This window comes from Vicia villosa, linkage group LG5 (assembly GCF_029867415.1).
Source record: "Vicia villosa cultivar HV-30 ecotype Madison, WI linkage group LG5, Vvil1.0, whole genome shotgun sequence".
Lineage (NCBI taxonomy): Eukaryota > Viridiplantae > Streptophyta > Magnoliopsida > Fabales > Fabaceae > Vicia > Vicia villosa.
The window spans coordinates 69990397-69999445 of NC_081184.1; positions in this window are offsets into that span (position 1 = coordinate 69990397).

A 9049-nucleotide genomic window follows, 5' to 3' on the forward strand; every position below is an offset into this window, starting at 1 on the left:
GACATCCTCCATCCTATCTTATGTTGCACTCAAATCCGGATATAGGATTTCTCACCACAAGGGGGAATCAAGCCCTTTCCCGATACAGAATAAACAAAATAAACAAATATAAATGCAGCAAACACATGAAATGACACAGAGGTTAGGCAGGACCTCTCTTGTTTGAGGGGGAATTTGGCATCCCTAATTCCTCATTGGGGCTGGACCAGCAACAGGTCAACCATTGGTTTGGATGAAAAACCAAGGTTTTTAACACTTATATCCCCAGCAGAGTCGCCATTTTTCTGTGGTGTCGTTTTTTTTACCTCCCCGTTTCACTTGGGAGGACGGCACGCTAGACCCTTCACGCGAAATTTGGAAGGAGAATGCGCCCGTGGTGGGATGAATTTTATTTCGGTTCTTCCTACGATATCACACGAACTTTCTTATTGTCCTACGAGTAGGAAAGGGAAAAAAAGATCTCAACTAAACCCTAGGAGTTTGCTAAGTGTGGGGATTCACCTAGACTAGAAATTCTGGAGTCCGGGGGGTCGGTTATACATAGGGAAGTGTTTAAACACCCTACATATCTGTAGTACTCTACAGGAACCTTCTCTGTGTCTAAATGTGTTTGTGCTGCTAATGATTATTGGGAAAGTTTCTCCTTTGTGTTAGGAGAAGGAATTGAATTGAATAAAAGAAAGACAGACTGACTGACTATTTTTGGTATTTTATTAGCTCGCTGAGGTTCCTTGTGAACCTCATGCCTACATATCCCTAATGGAAGTCAGAGCTTAATGTAGTTCGGGGAACTAATTAATTATTAATTATTTTTTGGTGCCTTGCTTGAAGCTCAAGGTTGAAGCTTTGAATTAAATCTCTGTTTACAGTAAAGAGACATGAAGTCATCTTTATAGAGAGGTATTTCTACTATTCCACCACAAACATTTTAAAAGAGTGACAGAATGATTGAATTCATTTCATTAAGAGAGTGACCTTACTTGTGTGTTTGCAAGTATGCTAGTATCTCTTAAATGAAAGAAAGATGCTCATCCAAATTAGGGAAAGTTACCACATGTCTGGGTTTTACTGCCAGCTCATGCCTTTCAAAATCCTAAATGGGAGACTTGATTGAAATTGAAATGAAATGTAATGTTTGTTTGTTTGAATGTGGTGAGATAGAAGAAAGATCTCTCTATAGAGATAAGCTATGTCTATCTACTGTATAAAAGATTTGATTTTTTAGCTGGCTTGTATGAGGCCCAAGCTTGAGGCTTTTTGATTGATTGATTATGATTCTGGGAGAAAACTCCATTGAGGATTAATTTACAAGGGATTTTTATGTTCTGTACAAAGCCCAGAATTGAGGCTGACTCTACTTGGGGAGAATCTATTTTGATGGGTTTTATTTGGTGTTCTGTACGAAGCCCAGAATTGAGGCTGACTCTAGCTAGGGGGAATATTATTTTCTGCCTTGTATGAAGCCCAAGGTTGTGGCGGACTCTTAAATAAACTGAGTATGGATAACTCTATGGGAAAAGATCCTAGATGTTAGGAATCTTTGACACATGAAATATGGTTTATCTGCCTTGTACAAAGCCCAAGGTTGTGGCTACCTGAATGATGAAGGACTCACTGGGGGAGACTCTATTATCTGCCTTGCACAATGCCCAAGGTTGAGGCTGACTATTAACAGGGAGTTTTATTGTTTTGGTGCCTTGTATGAAGCCCAAGGTTGAGGCTAACTGTTTTTGTTGGTTTTTGACTCTATTGAAGGATTTATTTATTAAAAGACTGATTTTTGGAAGCTAACCCTTTCCAGGGATTTTGACTCAGCTGGTGAAATTGTCTGTTAAAAGACTGATTTTTGTCATGTTTTTGGAGGCTGACCCTTTCCAGGGGTTTTGACTCTTTTTGGGGAAATTATCTCCTAAGAGAAATGAATCTTTGGTTTTTGAAGAAGTGATTTTGGAGGCTAACCCTTTCCAGGGGTTTTGATTAAGATGAAAGAATGAATTGGCAGAAAGATTATCTAGTGGAGACTTCTTGTTTAAAGCCCAAGATGAAGGCTGACTCTTGCTGAAGATAAGCAAACATGGATCCTAGACTCTGCTAAGGAAGATTGATGAAGATAAGGGTGACAGAGACTGTCCATGTCTCTCATTCCAAAAGGTGTACTCAATGTAAAATTGAGACAAACTTGGCTTGTTTAAAGTCTGGTTTAAATTGGAAGAAACTCACCAGGGTATGTTAAAAGGTGACTAAACACCTGTTCCTATGTTTATAAGAAACCTGATGGGTCCTTGTATACAAGCTCAAGAGGAAGCTGGAAATGCTTTTAAGAAGCCTGTGGGTCCTTGTACAAAGCCCAAGAGGAGGCTAATCGAGGGTCATCGAGGGTCCTTGTTATAGCACAAGAGAAAGCTATGTAGTTTTGAACTTATTTTGGCTCTAAGCAAATGGGTAAGAGGTTTCACCGGGAATAATTCCTCTTTGGGTGGATGTGTCCTATTTTGGGTTCTAAGGTTTTTGCCAAGATGTTTCACCGGGAATAATTCATCTTGGGGGTTTGAACTACAAATCTCTAATTAGGAAAGAGCCTTCACCAGGAAGACATTCTCAATCCTAGGTCATATTCCTATAATATATATATATAGTTTAACTGTCCTAGGGTTTATACTCAAACGTAGTTCTAAACTAATATATGCACAATTTATATTTGACAGTAATTTAAATAAAGACTGTAAATTGAAAGCTTGTAAAGCCTAACCTGGATGGAGTGGAGGCCTTTGAAGAAGTATGTACAAAGCCTTACCAGTAATTGATGGATAACAGTTGAATATATATATGATAAACAGTTAATGGTTTTTGAAAACAGAAGAAGTGAAGATGGACATAGGTCACATAGGTATCTGAAGAGTTTCACCGGGAATAATTCCCTTTAAATACCAGAAGAATGTTTTGAAAAAAACAAAAAGAAGATTTTGAAAATACAGTTTTTGAAAACAAACTATGAAAAGAAAGAAGGTGTTGGGTCTTACACTCTATTAGAGGCCCATATAAAAAAAGAAGATTTACTATTTATGAAAACAGTTAAAAAATGATCTGAAATGATATAAGGTTTTGTTGTTTGAAAACCTTAATCATCTGTTTAATCGGAGACTGAAAACAGTTTTGAATATTGACAAAAGTCAACTTAATTAAGACAAAGATGAAATCTATACCTAATTAAGGCCTAAATAATTTAGGGTTTATCATAAAATTATTCACAAAGTAATTAGGTTAAAACAAAATGAAAATATATATTTTCAAAGCATTTAAGAAAACACTTAAAACATACTATTTTAAACCTAATAAAAATATATGAAATAAATAATATTTTTATGATTTTTTGATTATTCACAAAATAGATATATTAAATAACAAGTGTGTGAAAAATGAGGTGAAAATGGATATTTTTGATAGGTTAAATAATTGTGTGAAGTTTGTGAATAAAAACAAAGAAAAATAGTGGTAAAAAATTGGGTTTGTCTCCTCCAAGGTTTGAACACACGCCCTCTAAGTCACCAGCTCAAAATAACACCACTGAGCCAATGCGCGCTTGGTGATTATAACACACACCCAGTTCATTATATTTTCAAACAAGTGGTAAATCATGGAAAAATAAAAGAAACAAAAAGTCTGAGGCGAGGGGGATTCGAACCCCAGACTTGAGGCATGAGGAGACTAAGAGCACATGTGAGGCCACTAGGGCAAATGATGAATTCGTTTATAAAACGCATACCATTCAAAATAAAATAAACCTAGCCCATGGATTTGAATTTCGCGCGCCACCATAGTCATCTTCTTCCTCGAGCTCAAAGATTTTCAAATTTCTAACTCTCTGGTTTCTCAACTAAATGGCATGATGTAAACATCAATCTTGCTCTAAATTTCCTCACGAACCCAGATATGTAACTAACATTTATTTATATTAACTATAGCTACCTAATTTCTCAGAGAACTCTAAGAACACATGAACCCTAAATTTGAAATTAAATGACAAACAAGATGAATAAATGAATGATGATAGAGGGTTTTCAATCCTCTGATGATGCTGAACAAGATAGAATCGAGCTTTATCACAAAGAGTACTTAAATTAAAGAGATAGAGTTCAGAAACTTACCTCTGAAAATGGAGGTCGTGAGGATGATAGAGAGCACCTGGGCTTATATGAATGATCCCAAAAGCTTCCTTGGGACTCAGTGATGCTAACTGAATGCTTATTATAACTTCAATTCTCCTGAATTGCTCTATGGACCTCCCTCGATTTGAGCTTCAAGTGGACTTGGAGAGTGATGAATCTTGAGTTACAGATGAGCTGCAGCCATCTGAACAGCTTCACTATGACCTGAGGAACACGTCTGGATGCTTGGCTTTGTTGGAAACCTTCTGAATTGCTCTATGGACCTCCAACTGCAACAGCTCCAAAGTGAGAGCAACAATGGCGTTCCTCCACTTACAGAAGTGATCCAGGTGCTTGGATCACCTCAAATGAACCCCTTTGAGATGTTAGAATGCTTACTTTCCAAAGATAAGCTTTGGTTTGAAGAAAACGATTCTTCTTGCCAAAGAACTTTGAAAAACCATAAGCATGAGAAGAGAAAGAGAAAGCAAGGAATATGGTTGCTTTGGTGTGTTTTCTGAATGAGAAAGAGCCCTCTATTTATAGGCAAATGGTTCAGTACTAATTGAGAGAGTGAGCTTGCTTAGTGAAGTGAGTTTGGTTTCTTAGCCATGAAGAAATTTCAAGGAATATCCAAGAGTGATCATTGCATTTTCGAGCCAGCCCCCCCATCCATTGATCCTATCTGATCTTAGGGAACATTTCTGATGCAGAGTGAGCTCTAATTGGTTGGTGAGAAGATTCCTTGGGTGATTCATCAATTTGCCATAAATTCCCAAATGTAATCATTACATAATCACATGTTCTTGTTTTGGGAATCTTCCTCAATTCTCATGTCATGGTGGAAATGAATGCATGGCATGTTTTCAGATGTGTTATGGGTCGTGTAGCATCCATAAGTGAGGTCATGTGCACAAAATTGCAAAGTTCAAAAATGATGCATGACCTATAATTTTACTTCATGGTGCCAACTTTGAACAAGCATAACTCTTAGCTCAAAATGAATTTGGAGAAGGTTGAGCACAATTTGGAAAGTCCTAAACATCTACTTCAAATCATTAGTTTGGGGTTTCTTCAGAATCATTTGGGAAAATTGTGAAAAATGAGCCCAAAGTTGGATGAAAACTAGGTTAAAAACACTTAGAAAAATTTTCTAAGTTTTTATAACCTAAAGCTTGAAAATTCCAAATATCTTAAATGGTTGATCTTTTGAAAAAAGTTCCTATGTAAGATGTTGTTTTATTTTTCAAGATCTACAACTTTCATGTTGGAAGTTTTTTGAGTTGTGTAGGTGAAATTTTGAGTTCCCACAATGCCCTCAAAAACCCTAATTCCCGACTTTTTGCTCTTTGAAGATTCTTCTTGAATTTCTTTGGTCAAATGACTTTAATATCCATATATTGATGATATTGATCCTTGAAAGTCATGGTTTGACCAAAAATCTTAAAAGTCAAAGGTGATCCCATACAGTTGACTTTTTCCAGATAAGGTGAGATTTTGGACTTTTGTGTAGAATCAAGATCTTCTCCTCAAATGAGTGATGTAAATGGGTTATATTGAGGTAGTAGAGGTTCTTGAATCATGTCTTGAGTTTTGGATCCATGCCCTGATTAAAAGTCAACTATCCAGATGAATTAGGTTAAAAACCCTAATTGTCGACCAGATGAAATTGGTGACTGTGGATCTTGAATTGAGGTGTGATGTCCAGTGGATCTTATTGTATGGATCATTTGAAGATGATTGAAGTCTTTAATAGATGTCCTGGAGCTTTTTAGGGTTTCTCAAAGGTGATCCCTGATTTCAGTCCTTGATAGGCTCAAAAGCCCTAGTCTGGTGACCTGAGTAAATCTGTACTCAGAGGACTGGGTGTCTAATCAATCATAGGTGAAAAAATGAAGCTCTTGAGTCCTATGATTATGTTAGAGACTAATCCTTCTACTGATTGATCCTTTGCCTGAGTTTTCTTGTCTTTGAACATCCTTGATTAAATGCCAAATGAAGAAGTGACTGCTCTGGGTACTTGCTTTGACCTGATGAAAATCCTGAAGATATGTCATCTCAGGGGGGTCAAAAATTAGGGTATGACACTCACGCCACGCCATCATTGACCGAGCCTGGAAATGTCAAACCACCACGCACGGTGGTTACCACCTTCTTCTCCGGTGACGCAAACCCTAGCTACGGCGGAACAGTGTGATTCGAGAAGGTTGAACACCCTTACCCCCCTAAATCAGACCTTGCGAATGCAATGGAGTGGTCCATTTGTCCTGAAAATGCCTGTATAAAGAGCTACGAAGAAGAACTTGAGAACACGGTTAGCAATGGCAACCTATGATCTGGACGTTAGAGCTTTCATGTTAAGGTTCAAACCTGACCTGATGATCACTATAAACTCAACCATAACCATTAGACATGATAGCAATGCATAAATGAAGAGTTTGAATTTAATGAAAGTTACCAAACCGGAGAGTGATGGAACTCGTGTTTCAGGTCCTTCTGAACTTGGCTATTGATCCAAACCTACCTAAACATGTCCCAGGAGATGATTTATGGACTTAGTTTGTTTTGAAACTAACTGCAAAATCAAACACGAAAATTAAAGTTTCTTGTAATTTTTTTTAGTTTTGTGAAGTTTGTGAGCTATTCTTTGTGAATTATTTCGTGCGTCCCTTGTTGCTGAAGTGTTCATGTCATTTATAAGCAATATGAGTGCTGCAAACTTAAGCTAACAAGCTCTTGAGTGTCTTTGAACTTTTGATTTTTTTAATAATAAAAACTTTGAAAATCTTGGCCATGGCTTCAATTTTCTTCACCCCTCTTGCCATAGGCCTTCTGTACCTCTATGCTGCAGAGTTTGGATCAAACTTGGTGGCTCATGCTAAGGACAAAGCATTGAATCATTATCTTGAACCATTTCTTTTTTAATTTAACTTTAAATGAAATAAAATTAAACTAAAAAAGAAATAAAAATGTCATGGGCCTAATGTTGATCGTGGGAGGCCTTTAACATCATTAGAATCATGTTTTGATCATAAATGCTTGGCCTCTTTTGAAAAAAAAACAATTTTGATCATTGTTGGTTTCATGCATTTTCCCAAAAAAATAGCCAACTTCAACAAGGCATAATTCCCTCAATTTTGATCATATGAAGGAGTTCTTGTACTTTTTAGAAACCTCAAGATGTCCTCTACAAGCTACTTTGGAAACTTTTTTGCATTTGGAGAAGTTATCTTGATGTTATGGGCTTTGACAAAAAACTGCTTTTTGTTGACTTTGAAAATGACTTGTAATGTCTTAGCTCATATTTTCCAAATGGTAAATCCAATGACCATGGGACTAATTTCATTTGAAAGATAATTGAGTTTCCTTCAAAATAAGCTTTGGTTGGAATTTTTCGGATGAACGAGGAGAGAGTTATGGCCGGTCAAAGTTCAGTTGACTTTTTAGGAGAAAACCCTAATTTTGAAACTTAGAGTTTTGTTGATTTCTGAACTTTTCTTGATGAATTATGATCAACCATTGATCAAATGATGAATCTTTTGACAAAATGTGGATATTGACAAAAAATTGCATTTTTGTCTGTCTGTTGATTTTTCGGTCAAACTGATCGTCTGTTGACTGTGCGTCCGAGCGAATCGAAGTTTGAAAATTTGTCTGGTGGTACTTTGAGACATATGGAGATCCATGAAATCCATTTGAGGTCTCAAAAAACTTGTTCTCCTGAAAAAAACAAAAACCCTAGTTAGGGACTGTTTGTGTAGGAGACAGTTAAGCGTACCTGATTTTTGTGCAGTGTTGAGTCTTGTTGATCATGTGATTATCAGAAGACTTCTAGAACAAAAATATTGGAATTTTGAAATGCAAAAGATTGACTTGAATTATGGTACAAACACGGAGAATCGTGCTGTCAGCGGGTTTGACTGTTAACTGGCTGTCTGGGTATTAACGTAACAGTTAAAGTGAAAACTTAACAGTTAAAGTTAATTTTTTCTCTTTTTGCTTTTTTTGTTGTGTTAATGGTAAAAATTATTAACATGAGCTGTTAGAAAAACACAAACATAATAAGTAAATAAAATATACTGTACGCGAACGAAATTACTGATAATAAAATTGAAAAGGATTTAATGCACAGAAATAAATATTTAACTAGCAATAAACACACATAATATTATCTTACTAATTAAACGACGGTACAACAGATAGTACAATATTTAATACTGACAGTACAAATATTACATAAAAAATATAGCGAACAGTACGACAAATATAATGAACGGTACATTATTTGAAAGCGAAAGATACGACAAACTTTAAGTATGGCGATTAAAAACCCATGCTATAAACAACAATATATAGATGTACGGGAGTGCAAGCATCCCAGGTCCGCATTTTTCAGGACTATGTGAAGGATAGAAAAACACTTAGAAAGGGGGGGGGGTTTGAATAAGTGTAGCTTTAAAAAACTTGACAGATAAAAATAAATTGCACAGTTATTTTTATCCTGGTTCGTTGTTAACTAAACTACTCCAGTCCACCCCCGCAGAGATGATTTACCTCAACTGAGGATTTAATCCACTAATCGCACGGATTACAATGGTTTTCCACTTAGTCAGCAACTAAGTCTTCCAGAGTCTTCTGATCACACACTGATCACTCCAGGAACAACTGCTTAGATACCCTCTAAGACTTCCTAGAGTATTCTGATCCACACGATCACTCTAGTTCCTTACAACTTAATGTAATCAATTCTAAGAGTATTACAATTGCTTCTTAAAAGCGATAATCACAAACTGTGATATTTCTCTTAACGTTTAAGCTTAATCTCACTAATATATTACAACAGCAATGTAGTGAGCTTTGATGAAGATGAAGATTCCGAGTTTTGATTTGAACAGCGTTTCAGC